General features: G+C 40.7%; 1 non-coding gene across 1 annotated transcript; it reads right to left on the bottom strand.

Moving 5' to 3' along the window:
* Window positions 1-9,827: 9,827 nt before the first annotated feature.
* Window positions 9,828-9,931, bottom strand: LOC148568397 (small nucleolar RNA R71). Its single transcript, XR_015882272.1, has one exon. It is a non-coding gene; the product is annotated as a small nucleolar RNA R71 (small nucleolar RNA).
* Window positions 9,932-13,546: the final 3,615 nt, after the last annotated feature.

A 13,546-nucleotide genomic window follows, 5' to 3' on the forward strand; every position in this document is an offset into this window, starting at 1 on the left:
AGGAAACATACAAAAATGGAAGGAAAGTATAAAACAGAGTTTTTGAAGAAACTGGCATCCACGCGATCGCATGGGCGACGCGACCGCATGCCAAGCGCGAAGAAGTAGCGACGCGGCTGCATGATTGACGTGACCACGCGCCTTAAGCAGAACACATAGGACGCGGCCGCATGACTGACGCAACCGCGTGACAAGGAAAACTCCGAATGACGTGACCGCGTGACCCACACGGACGCATGACAGAGGCCACGTACCAGAAATTGCAGAAAACGCTCCCAGCGAATTCTTAAGCCCTTTTTGGCCCAAATCCAAGTCCAGAAGGCATAGACCATAGGTTATGAAGTGAGGGAATGCATCCATTAAAAGGGAGTCTCCACTTTAGTTAGTTTTTCATGATTTAGATTTAGTTTAGAGGGAGGTTCTCTCCTCTCTCTTCTCTCTTTAGGATTAGGATTTAGAATTAGGATTTTATTCGCTTTCCAGATTATCTCTTTATCAGGTTCAATATTCCCTTCTATTTACTTTTGCAATTTAATCCATGAATTCTTCCATGTTATAGATTACTCTTTTGAATTAATGTTATTTGAGGTATTTCAATTTATTATTGCTTTTCTTTTATTTACATTATTGTTATTCCCAATCTGAAGACATTTTTATTCCAGTAGATTTATTTTTCTCCTTTTGGTCTTGGTTAAGAAATCAGTAACTCAGGAGTTATCAAACTCAAACAAGAATGATAATTGTTATCTTTGTTAATTAAACTGAACTTCAATAATCCCAATCTTTTCTTAGGAAATAAATAGGATTCGAAGATCAAACCAATTAATCCCTTGACCTTCCTTTATCTTAGTAAAGGTTAACAAAGTGGAATTAAGATTCAATTCTCATCATCATTGATAAGGATAACTAGGATAGGACCTCTAATTTCTCATACCTTGCCAAAAGTTTATTTACAGTCATTTATTTATTTTACTTGCCATTTAAATTACTTGTTCTTCATTTACTTTAATTGCTAATTAAACCATTCGCTCCTCATTCTCAAAACCCCAATTTACAATCCCTATAACCAATAATAAGAAGATACTTCCCTGCAGTTCCTTGAGAAGACGACCCGAGGTTTGAATACTTCGGTTATCAATTTATTTAGGGGTTTCTTACTTGTGACAACCAAAATATTTGTACGAAGGGATTTCTGTTGGTTTACAGACTATGTCTACAACGCGACTGTTTTTATGAAATTCTTTACCGGCAAAAATCCTAACGTCAAGCACACTAACTGTTTGAGGTTTTGTTTAAGCTAACCTTAACATCACTCTAGCAGTAGAGTAAATTGTCTCTGGTTTTTGGTTTTGTGTGTATGACAGAAGCAAGGAGAGAGGTCTCTACCTCTTGTGACCATAATGAGAGAACTCTCCGAAGACTAAGAAGAGAAGCAAGAGGAAAGGAGATCATTGGTGAAGAGGAATCAGAGGAGGAGAACCAAGAAACGGAAGGGAATACCCCTAATCCACCAGAGGGAGTGGCTAACAATGGCCAACCTCAAAGGAGGGTTCTAGCCTCCTACACCTTCCCTAATCCAAAGCACTATGGGAGTAGCATACTTACTCCAAATGTCAATGCAAACAACTTTGAATTGAAACCTCAACTCAACACTTTGGTGTAGAACAACTGTTCTTATGGAGGAGGCCCCTTGGAAGATCCAAACTAGCACCTATCCACCTTTCTAAGGATATGTGACATAGTGAAGACCAATGGTGTTCATCCAGACATTTACAAGCTGCTTCTATTTCCATTTTCCTTGAGAGACAAAACTGCCCAATGGTTGGAGGCATTTTCAAGAGAAAGCATCAACAGTTGGGAGGATTGATAAACCATTATTTTATGATTTGTATTGTGTTTAATTGTGTGGTTTTATCAAGTCATCACCCACTTATTCATATGATTAGCATGATATTACAAGTCCTTCCCAAAATTGTTCCATGGTTGAAAACTTGCTTCCTAAAGATCTTTTAATTGTATATTTTTATTCTCCTTTATACCATTCGATGATGTGATCTGTGTGTTAAGTGTTTCAGGCTTCATAGGGCAGGAATGGCTTAGAGAATGGAGAGGAATCTGACAAAAAAATGGAAGGAACACAAGAAATTGAGGAGATGACCAGCGAGAAGCGACGCGGACGCATGGCTCACACGACCGCGCAAAATGGAGGAAATCGCAGTGACGCGCTCGCGTGCCTGACGCGAACGCGTGAATTGGAAGCGGCACGAGTGATGCGAATGCGTGGACGACGCACACGCGTGGCAAGGAAAAACGCTGGATGATGTGAAAGCGTGGATGACGCGATCAAGTGATGTGCGCGATCTGCAGAATTTGCAAAAATCACTGGCGTGGATTCTGGGCTGCATTTCAACCCAGTTTTTGGCCCAGAAATGCAGATTAGAGCCAGGGAACATGCAGAGACCAGAGGGAGGACATTCATTCGGCATAATTTTTAGTTTTAGATCTGACTTTACTCCTTCTCTAGCTTTTTAGATTGGGATATAGAGAAGAGTTATTACCTCCGCAAGACTTCAACTCTCTAGTTTGTTTTCTCTATTTTTTTTTTCTTACTCTTTTATATCCTTAATTTGTTCAGAGTTACCATTGGATTATTTTTAGAATTTATTAATACCAAAACTATTTTTATTTTTAATTGGTCTTTTTGATTATTATTTATCATGTCTTCCTTTATTTCCCTTTCTTATTTTGTGAAGTTTACATTCATGATGAGCGAGTAGTTCTCTAACTTGATTGGGAGTTGATTGAAAGGAGAACCTTGAGTTGGAATGCTCAAGAGTAAAATTGTAATTGGGTTTATTGTTGGATGGCTATCTATTCACTGACACTAATCCTTCCCAAGGGAGAGGATTAGAACTTGTGAATAGAAGTGGACTTCCAACTTACTTGACTTTCCTCTACCTAGTAAATGATAACTAAGTAGAACAACCTTCAATTATCAATTGATCTTGGGAGAACTCCAACAAGGATAGAACTTCCGATTAATCTACTCCCGATCAAGATCTTTATTTAAATTACATAAATTCTCTGATTTAATTTCCTGTTTATCAAACTTAAAACCATTTTGGAAAACCTCTGATTGATAAAATAGCACATCTTTCTGCAACTCGTTGGGAGACGACCTGGGATTCATACTCCCAGTATTTTAATTCTAATTTTGTGACAACCCTTCTAAATTGATAAACGGATTTTTGTTGGTTAAGAACAGTACTTGCAACATATCTCTCGTATTAATTTCTTAATCTGCCAATTTCTGCCATGTCAATTTTTGGCGCTGTTGCCGGAGAGGTGCAATAGAGTGCTAATTTATTGGTTGGAATTTATTTATTTACATTTTATTTTATTTTGTTTTTGTTATCATGAGCTATATGTCTCTTCCATTGAATGAGACGTTCCTTTCCTGATCCAAGCTTGCCAGTATTTGATCCTGAGATTGAAAGAACTATTTCACGTATAAGGCAAGCTCGGCGTCAATTAGTCCTCTCCGAGGACGAATCTGAAACATCACTTAAGAAAGAAACAAGCTCCCTTCCTACTAATTCAGTTGATTCACATGCAGGTAACATGGCAGCACCTAGGAGAGTTACTATCCAGGAAGCCGGAGCCCCAGATTTCACACTGCAGCCGTTTCAAGCGCATCACCCAGCAGTGGCTGTAGATTTTGAAATAAAGACTGCACTACTCAACTTGATGCCCAAGTTTCATGGCTTACCTGCTCAAGAGCCTATCAAGCACCTTAGGGATTTCCAGACAGCTTGTTCTACTGTTAAGCGTGATGGTGCTGATGAAACTTCTATTCTGTTAAAAGCCTTCCCATTCTTTCTTGAGGGAAAGGCAAGAGAGTGGTACTACACTCAACCCGGAGCAACTATTTCTAACTGGGATACGCTTAAAAGAGAATTTTTGGAAAAATTCTTTCCAACTGAAGTTACCGATAAACTGAGAAAAGACATTTCTATGATTGTTCAGGATGAATCCGAGACTCTCTACGAATACTGGGAGCGCTTCAACAATCTTCTGGAAGCATGTCCCCACCATATAATTGACAAGATAGTGTTGCTCGGCTACGTCACACAGGGCATGAAGCCTCAAGATAAGACCACATTGGAAGGTTCTAGCAATGGGTCTATGAAAAAGTACAAAACCACTTATGAGGCATGGCAATTGATCAGCGACTTAGCTGAATCTACTCGGAATCACAGGCAGAAACAAAGCCGGTCAAGAGCTGTTGCAGAGGTATCCTCTAGCAAAGAGACTACTGCTCTAACTTAGAGTATCTGTGAAATGACCAACTTACTGAAGCAGATGCAGTTGAGTCAACAACAAGCTCAGCAAGCTCATCCTTCTCCACCACAGCAAAGCCAACAGTTGGTTCCACAAAGAGTATGCAGGATCTGTGCTGATTATTGTAATTATACTGATGAATGTCCGCAGCTCCAGCCAGAAGACAACACTGTGGCAGCCACTCATAACTTCTATGACCGCCCCAATCAAGGATACAATCAAGGTGGCAGCTACAACCATAAATGGCAGGACAATTCCAACCAAGGTTGGAGAGATAATTCTAACCAGGGTTGGAGGGACAATCATAACAGAGGAGGCAGATATAACAATAGAAACCTGAGGTGGAATAACAATAATAACATCAGACTGCAGAATCAGAATCAGGCCTACAGAGCACCTCATCTAAGGCAGCCTCAAGCATCTCAACAGACCCCTCAGATCACTTATCCCTCCTCATCTCCTAATGATGAGTTATTACACTCTATTGATCAGAGACAGCAGGCCATGGAAAACAACCTTACTTCTACTCTAAATGGTCTGAACTCTACCTTACAAGCTCTTGTCTCACAGATTGGATCACTAAATAACTCCACAAACCAACCTTCAAGCTCTGGTGGACTTCCTTCTCAGCCCTTACCTAATCCCAAGGGTGGCATCAATGCCATTACTCTGAGATCCGGAACCACACTGCAGGAGAGGAACCAAGAGGAGCCAAGTCTACTAGAACACACCCCAACTGAAGATGCTGTGGAAATGGAAGATGCTGAAGAGGAAGAGGACATACATGACATAGTTGAAGAAGAGGAAACTCAACCACAGGGTAAAGCACCAAAGAATGTTAAAACTGCTAATAATACCCGTCCTGTCCCCTTTCCACAACTCACAAGGAAGCCCAGGAAGCAGATGGAACTCGATCCCAAAATGGTAGAAATATTCAAAAAGGTTGAGGTAACCGTACCCCTTTTTGATGTTATTCAACAGGTACCTAAATATGCTAAGTTTCTAAAGGATTTATGTATACATAAGGATAAAATTAATAAATTAGAAACCATTCCTTTAGGTAGTTCTATCTCTGCTTTAATGGGAGGTATACCTGAAAAATGTAGTGATCCAGGTCCATGTATGGTTAACTGTACTGTTGGAGGTGTGATATTTTCTGACTGCATGTGTGATTTAGGAGCGTGTGTTTTCAGTGAAGATTGTGAGCAAGCTTTTGATAAGCTGAAGACCGCCCTGAATCAAGCTCTAATTATGAGAGGACCAGACTGGAGCCAGCAATTTAAAATCATGTGCGATGCTTCCAATCATGCAGTAGGAGCAGCGCTGGCTCAGTGCGAAGGTAAGGACCCTTTCGTCATTGCTTATGCGTCTAAAACTTTAGACACTGCTCAATCTAATTACACTACTACTGAAAAAGAGCTCTTAGCTATTGTGTTCACTCTGGATAAATTCCGAGCCTATTTACTTGGTACTAAAGTAGTAGTGTACTCAGACCACGCAGCTCAAAAGTACTTATTAGCTAAAAAGGAGTCCAAACCAAAGCTTATACGTTGGATACTGCTACTACAAGAATTCGATTTAGAAATTAAGGATAGGAGTGGTAACTAGAATCTAATGGCAGACCATTTGAGTCGCCTTGAGCACATTAAAGATGCATCCACTCCTATAAATGATAATTTCCCATTCAACAACTTACAAGCAATATCTGAAGTAGTCCCTTGGTATGCGCATGTAGCTAATTATCTAGTCAGCCGCACTTTTTCTCCAGACTTTACTAAGCATCAAAGAGACAAGCTGAAAAGCAAGTCCAAATATTATATATGGGATGACCCATATTTATAGAGGTGTGGTGCTGACCAGGTAATTAGACGATGTGTGCCTCAATCAGAATTCCAGTCCATTTTAGAGGCCTGCCACTCATCTGAGAGTGGAGGATATTTCGGTCTTCAAAGAACAGTTAGAAAAATTTTAGACTGTGGATTCTGGTGGCCTACTCTTTTTAAAGACACTGCTGAATTTTGCAAATCTTGTTCCCCATGCCAAAGGTTTAGTAATATATCCAAGAGGGATGAGATGCCTCAACAGATTATGCTTTTCTGTGAAATTTTTGATGTTTGGGGCATTGACTTCATGGGTCCATTTCCAAATTCTAATGGTTACTTTTATATATTGTTAGCTATGGATTACGTTTCTAAATGGGTGGAAGCAATTCCTACCCGCACCGATGATGCTAACACTGTTGTTTCCTTTGTTAGAAACCATATCATCTGTCGCTTCGGATTACCATGAGCAATCATGAGCGATCAAGGCACCCATTTTTGTAACAGGAGACTAACAGGATTATTGAAGAAGCATGGGATAATTCACAAAGTGGCAACAGCCTACCATCCCCAGATTAATGGGCAAGCCGAGGTGTGATGCCAGGGCATCTTGGCCAGTTTCACTGACCTTTTCTTTACTGTTTTTAGGGTAGTTTCATGCATTTCTTTAGGAAATAAGCTAGTTTTGGGTAGATATTCACCTACACCTTAATTCAAGCATACATTGTGCATTTTACATTATTTCATGAGGATTTTGCATGAATTTAGTGACAAATTGTATGCTGCATTACCCATGACTTGGACTAGAACTTTGATGCACTCTGTTCCTTGATTTCAGGACCAAAGGAAGCAAGGAAAGGGAAGTAACTTGCAAGGTTAATGAGAAAAGTGATTGCCAATAACACTCTCAAAGCCATCATTGCCCACATTAAGAGTCACGTTAACTAAGTTAACGTGCACTCTAACATTAAAGGGGGAAGAGAAGCCAACGTTAGTGACATTCAACATTGTCACTAACGTTGGCAAACACTCATGAGTGGCCACGTTAGAGCCCACGTTAACCTAGTTAACGTGGCCTCTAACGTTAAAGGGGAGGAGAAGCCAACGTTAGTGACATTCAACATTGTCACTAACGTTGGCCTAAGGATGCAACACACAACGTTAACTTCCACGTTAACTTGGTTAACATGGGAGCTAATGTAAGAAGTGAAAGTTGTCGACAACGTTAGTGACACTCAACATCGTCACTAACGTTGGAAGCAACCACACAACCCCCAAGGAGCCATGTTAACTTCCACGTTAACTTAGTTAACGTGGAAGCTAACGATGAGGAATGAATAATGAGCCAACGTTAGTAACACTCAACATTGTCACTAACGTTGGGATGGCTAAGAATGGCCACGTTAGAAGCCACGTTAACCTAGTTAACGTGGACTCTAACGTGAGATCTAGGGGTACATTGGAACGTTAGTGACAATGTTGAGTGTCACTAACGTTCTCGAAGTTTGGCAAGGCCACGTTAGAAGCCACGTTAACCTAGTTAACGTGGGCTCTAACGTGAGGCAAAGGGGTACATTGGAACGTTAGTGAAAATGTTAAGTGTCACTAACGTTCTCGAACTTATACTTTCACTAAATGTTAACACCCCTAACGCCCTGAGCTAAAGTCTCTGCCCACTTAGCACTTTCTCTCTGCAAGTAAAGCCAAGCCCAAATGAAGAAAAGAACTGCTTCAAACTCAAGATCCAAAGGCCCAAGACTTGAAGAGCAAACTAGAAGCTGAGAAGAGTAGTATATATAGGAGTAGCTTTGAATTGTTAAAGGAGTTCTGGAGGCTGGAAAAAGAGAACTACTCTCTGTATTTTACCTTCTCTGCAATTTCTAGTTCTAGGATGTATTCTCCATCTTTATTTTCATTTTCTAGAGCTATGAACAACTAAATCCCTTTCATTGGGTTAGGGAGCTCTGTTGTAATTTGATGGATCAATACTAATTTTCATTATTCTTCTTCTATCTTTCCTCTTGATTTTACTTGAAAGCTTTCGATCTTCATCCAATTGAGTATTTATCTTGGAAGAGAAGCTATTCAAACGTGGATCTCTTTTGAACCTTGAAAGAGGAAGGAAGAGATCAAGCTAGAAATGCTTTCTCATGCTGGACCAAATTGGGTTTGGATGGGTATGTGACTATAACCCTCTCAATACTTGATTTGGGAAATGCATGTGGTATAATTAGTGACCATACTTCATCTCTTCTCCTGAGCAATTGACCAAGGAATTGGCTATTGATCAAGATTTGAGAGATTGAATTGCAAGAAATTGTAATTCAATCACTTCAGATTGCCAAGGAGATCAATGAGTGCATTGATTGAGGAAGAGATGAAAATGAACTTGATCCGGAGAATTGCAACATCTCCTAAGCCCAATGAACTCCCCATCTCTGATCTTACCCATTCTCTTTAATTTCTGCCATTTACTTTTATGAGCAAATCTCCCATTCCCATTTACAATTCTGCAATTTATTTTCAGTAATTTACTTCCAGTCCTTAAATTCTAGCATTTACTTTTCTGTTATTTACATTCCCGCCATTTTATTTTCTGCAACTCTTAACCCAAATTCTGGATTCGCTCAACTAGAACATTCTTCTAATTAAAGTTGCTTGATCAATCAATCCCTGTGGGATTCGACCTCACTCTATTGTGAGTTTTTACTTGACGACAACTTCGGTACACTTGCCAAAGGGAAATTTGTTGAGAGACAAGTTTTCCGTGCATCAAGTTTATGGCGCCGTTGCCGGGGATTGATTGTGCATCAACAATGATTAGATTGGAAGATCACTAGATTGAGCATTTTATTTTGTGAATTTCATTTTCTGTTTGAGTGATTTACTTTTTGTTTTAGATATACTTCTTCCCTTCTCCCTCTACTCTTTTGTTTTTTCTTTGTTATTTTCAATTCTGTTTGCTAACCCACTAACTGTTTGATATATTGCATCACCCACAACTAACAGCAATTCTGACACAAATACTGTCTGCACCTATTTTCTCTGCTTGTACTTGTTGGTTGTATGACAGGGAGAAGAAGCGGGGCTTCAACTTCCTTTGATTCTGAACTGGAGAGAACCTTCCTTAGACTAAGGAGGGAGGCAAAAGAAAAACGAGTAGTTGGTGCTGAAGAAGAGGAGGAACAGTTTGAGGAATACTTTGAACCAAACATGGAAGAAAACATGGAAAATCATCATGAAGAAGAGACTCACAACCATGGCAGAGGAGGTGGAGCAAATCATGCTGGGGAGGATAGAAGAGTTTTGGGCTCTTACATTAATTCAAACCCAGGCAATTGTGGAAGTAGCATCCAAAAGCCAACAATCCATGCCAACAACTTTGAACTTAAACCACAGCTCATTACCCTTGTTCAGAACAACTGTTCGTTTGGAGGAGGTGTTCAAGAAGACCCCAATCAATATTTGACCACCTTCCTAAGAATATGTGACACAGTGAAATCTAATGGTGTTCATCCTGACGCCTATAGACTGCTCTTATTTCCCTTCTCACTCAGAGACAAGGCAGCCAAGTGGCTGGAATCCTTCCCAAGGGAGAGCTTGACAACTTGGGAGGATGTGGTGAACAAATTCTTAGCAAGATTCTACCCTCCTCAACGAATCAATAGGCTGAGAGCTGAGGTTCAAACCTTTAGGCAACAAGATGGTGAGACTCTGTATGAAGCATGGGAGAGGTTCAAAGACTTAACAAGGAGGTGTCCACCTGACATGTTCAACGAATGGGTCCAGCTGCACATTTTCTATGAAGGGCTCTCTTATGAGTCAAAGAAGGCAGTAGACCATTCATCTGGAGGATCCTTGAACAAGAAGAAGACCATTGAGGAAGCCATAGATGTTATTGAAACAGTAGCAGAAAATGACTACTTCTATGCTTCCGAAAGAGGGAACACAAGAGGAGTGATGGAGCTAAACAATGTAGATGCTCTGTTGCCCCAAAACAAGCTCATTACCCAGTAGCTGGCTGACCTCACCAAGAAGATGGAGAGGAACCAAGTAGCAGCAATCTCATCTTCATCAACAATCCAAGAAGGAGTGAATGAAGAAGCAGAGGGGAGGCAGGAGCAAGCCAACTACATTGGGAATTCACCAAGGAAAAACTATGATCCATACTCCAAGACTTACAACCCTGGATCGAGAAATCACCCGAACTTTGGGTGGGGAAGTGAGCAAGATCAAAAGCAATTCACCCAGAGGACATCTCAACACCCCCACAATAACACTTCTCCACATACTTATCAAAACCAAAACAGCACGTCTTCTCCGAACCACTCATCAATTGATGACAAGCTCTCTAAGATCGAAACCTTCATTGAAGGAATATACAGAGACATTCAAGACAGTAAAGCATTCAGAGAGGAAGTGCAGTCAAACATGCAGAATCAAAATGCTGCCATCACAAAACTGGAGACACAAATCAGCTATTTGTTTAAGCAGCTTCCTAACCACAATTTTTGCTATGATGCCCATTCAAGCAAAAAGGAGGAGTGTCAAGCTATCACACTTAGGAGTGGGAAGGAACTGAAGGAACATCCCCAAAAACCACAAGAAGAAGGCTCAAATGAAAAGGAAGAAGAGCAAGATGGAATGCAACCCCCCACGCCAAGTTTGCAGAAAGAAAAAAAGATACCCCAACTGAACGTCTCAAGAGCTCCATACCCCCAGCTATTGAAGAAAAAGGAAGATGACAACCAGTTCTTGAGATTTTTGGAAATCTTCAAGAAGCTACAAATCAACATACCATTTGCTGAAGCCATAAAACAAATGCCACTTTATGCCAAGTTTTTGAAGGAGCTAATGACTAAGAAGAGAAGCTGGAAGAACAATGAGACTGTGATACTAACTGAAGAGTGCAGTGCTATCATTCAGCATAAACTACCTCAGAAACTGAAGGATCCTGGGAGTTTTCAGATCCCTTGCATTATAGGAGAAATCACAGTAGAAAAGGCTCTTTGTGACTTAGGGGCCAGCATCAATTTGATGTCAGTAGCTATGATGAGAAAGATGAAAATTGAGGAGGCTAAACCAACAAAAATGGCTCTACAACTGCCAGACCGGTCATTCAAATTCCCTCACGGGATAGTGGAGGATTTGCTAGTAAAAGTGGGAGATTTCATATTCCCAGCAGATTTTGTGGTGTTGGACATGCAGGAAGACGCCAAAACCTCCATCATTTTGGGAAGGCCATTCTTGGCCACTGCTGGAGCTGTCATTGATGTTCAAAAGGGTGACCTCACCCTGAGATTACACAATGAAAAGATGACATTCAATGTGTTCAAGGCCATGAGTTATCCACCGGAACAATTAGGGGAATGCATGAGGTTAGATGCACTTGAGGATGAAGTACAGGAGAATTTTGAAGAAGATGAACCTGAAGAGAACGAGAGATTGGTGGAGGAAGAATCTGAATCAAGTGAAGAGGTAGCTACAGCAGAAATACATATACCAGATGCACCAAAGGAAGGGAACGAAAAATCAGAAGCACCCAAACCTGAACTCAAAGCGTTACCACCCACTCTCAAATATGCATATCTAGGAGAAAATGAAAACTACCCAGTGATCATAAATTCATCCCTCAGTCAAGATCAAGAGGATGAGCTACTCAAGGTTGTGCGAGAGCATAAGGATGCCATTGGATGGACCCTTGCTGACTTGAAGGGAATCAGTTCAGCCATATGCATGCATAAAATACTGTTGGAAGATGATGCCAAGCCATCCATTCAATCCCAAAGAAGGCTGAACCCAATCATGAAGGAATGGTACAGAAAGAGGTTATGAAGCTTTGGCAAGGAGGGGTCATATACCCAATTTCGGACAACCCTTGGGTTAGCCCCATACATGTTGTGCCAAAGAAGGGTGGGATCACTGTGGTTACCAATGAGAAGAACGAGCTCATACCTACAAAGACCGTCACAGGATGGCGGATGTGCATAGACTACAGGAAACTCAATGAGGCTACACGAAAGGACCATTTTCCCCTTCCATTCATGGATCAGATGTTGGAAAGACTTGCAGGGCACGCATATTATTGTTTTCTCGACGGTTATTCAGGATATAACCAAATAGTAGTTGATCCAAGAGACCAAGAGAAAACCTCATTTACCTGTCCGTATGGAGTGTTTGCCTATAGGCGCATGCCATTTGGATTATGTAATGCCCCTGCAACTTTCCAACACTGCATGCTTTCTATCTTTTCAGATATGATAGAAAAATTCATTGAAGTTTTTATGGATGATTTCTCGGTATTCAGAGATTCTTTTCCTAGTTGCCTACATCACCTCGCCTTGGTATTGAAAAGATGCCAAGTGACCAATTTGGTCTTGAACTGGGAAAAATGCCACTTCATGGTGACAGGGGAAATAGTCCTTGGTCACAAGGTCTCTCACCAAGGCATTGAGGTTGATAGAGCTAAAGTATAACTTATTGAAAAACTACCCCTACCCAGTGATGTCAAGGCAATTAGAAGTTTTTTAGGGCATGCTGGTTTTTACAGAAGGTTCATTAAAGATTTTTCAAAGATAGCCAAGCCCTTAAGCAATCTCCTTGTATCTGATACACCATTCATCTTTGATGAAACATGCATGCTAGCATTTGCACATTTGAAAATCAGGTTATCCTCTGCTCCTATCATCTCCCCACCTGATTGGAACCTACCATTTGAATTGATGTGCGATGCATCTGATTTTGCAGTTGGGGCAGTGTTAGGACAAAAGGAAAGATAACCTAGTTTGTGTGATATACTATGCTAGCAAAGTCCTTAATGAAACTCAAAAGAATTATACCACTACTGAAAAGGAGTTGCTAGCAATAGTTTTTGCATTTGACAAATTTAGATCATACCTCATTGGTGCTAAAGTGATTGTTTTTATAGATCACACAGCACTTAAATATTTGTTTGCCAAGCAAGAATTAAAGCCAAGACTAATAAGGTGGATCTTACTGTTGCAGGAATTCGATATTGAAATCAGAGACAAGAAAGGAGTGGAGAACAAGGTGGCAGATCACCTATCCAGAATCCCCCATGATCAAGGTGGAGAAAATGATACAAATGTGAACGAGCTCTTCCCTGATGAGCAGTTGATGATAGTTCACAAAGCACCATGGTTCGCAGATATTGCAAATTTCAAGGCGACTGGGGCATTACCCCCAGGGATCAATAAACATCAAAAGAGGAAGCTCATGAATGATGCAAAATACTTTGTCTGGGACGAGCCATATCTCTTCAAGAAATGTTCAGATGGAATTCTTAGAAGATGTGTTTCGGAAGAGGAAGGGAGAGAAGTCCTGTGGAACTGCCACGGTTCATGCTATGGCGGGCACTTTGGAGG

Source organism: Arachis ipaensis, chromosome B4, assembly GCF_059453495.1.
Source record: "Arachis ipaensis isolate K30076 ecotype BB chromosome B4, ASM5945349v1, whole genome shotgun sequence".
In the NCBI taxonomy this organism is placed as follows: Eukaryota; Viridiplantae; Streptophyta; class Magnoliopsida; order Fabales; family Fabaceae; genus Arachis; species Arachis ipaensis.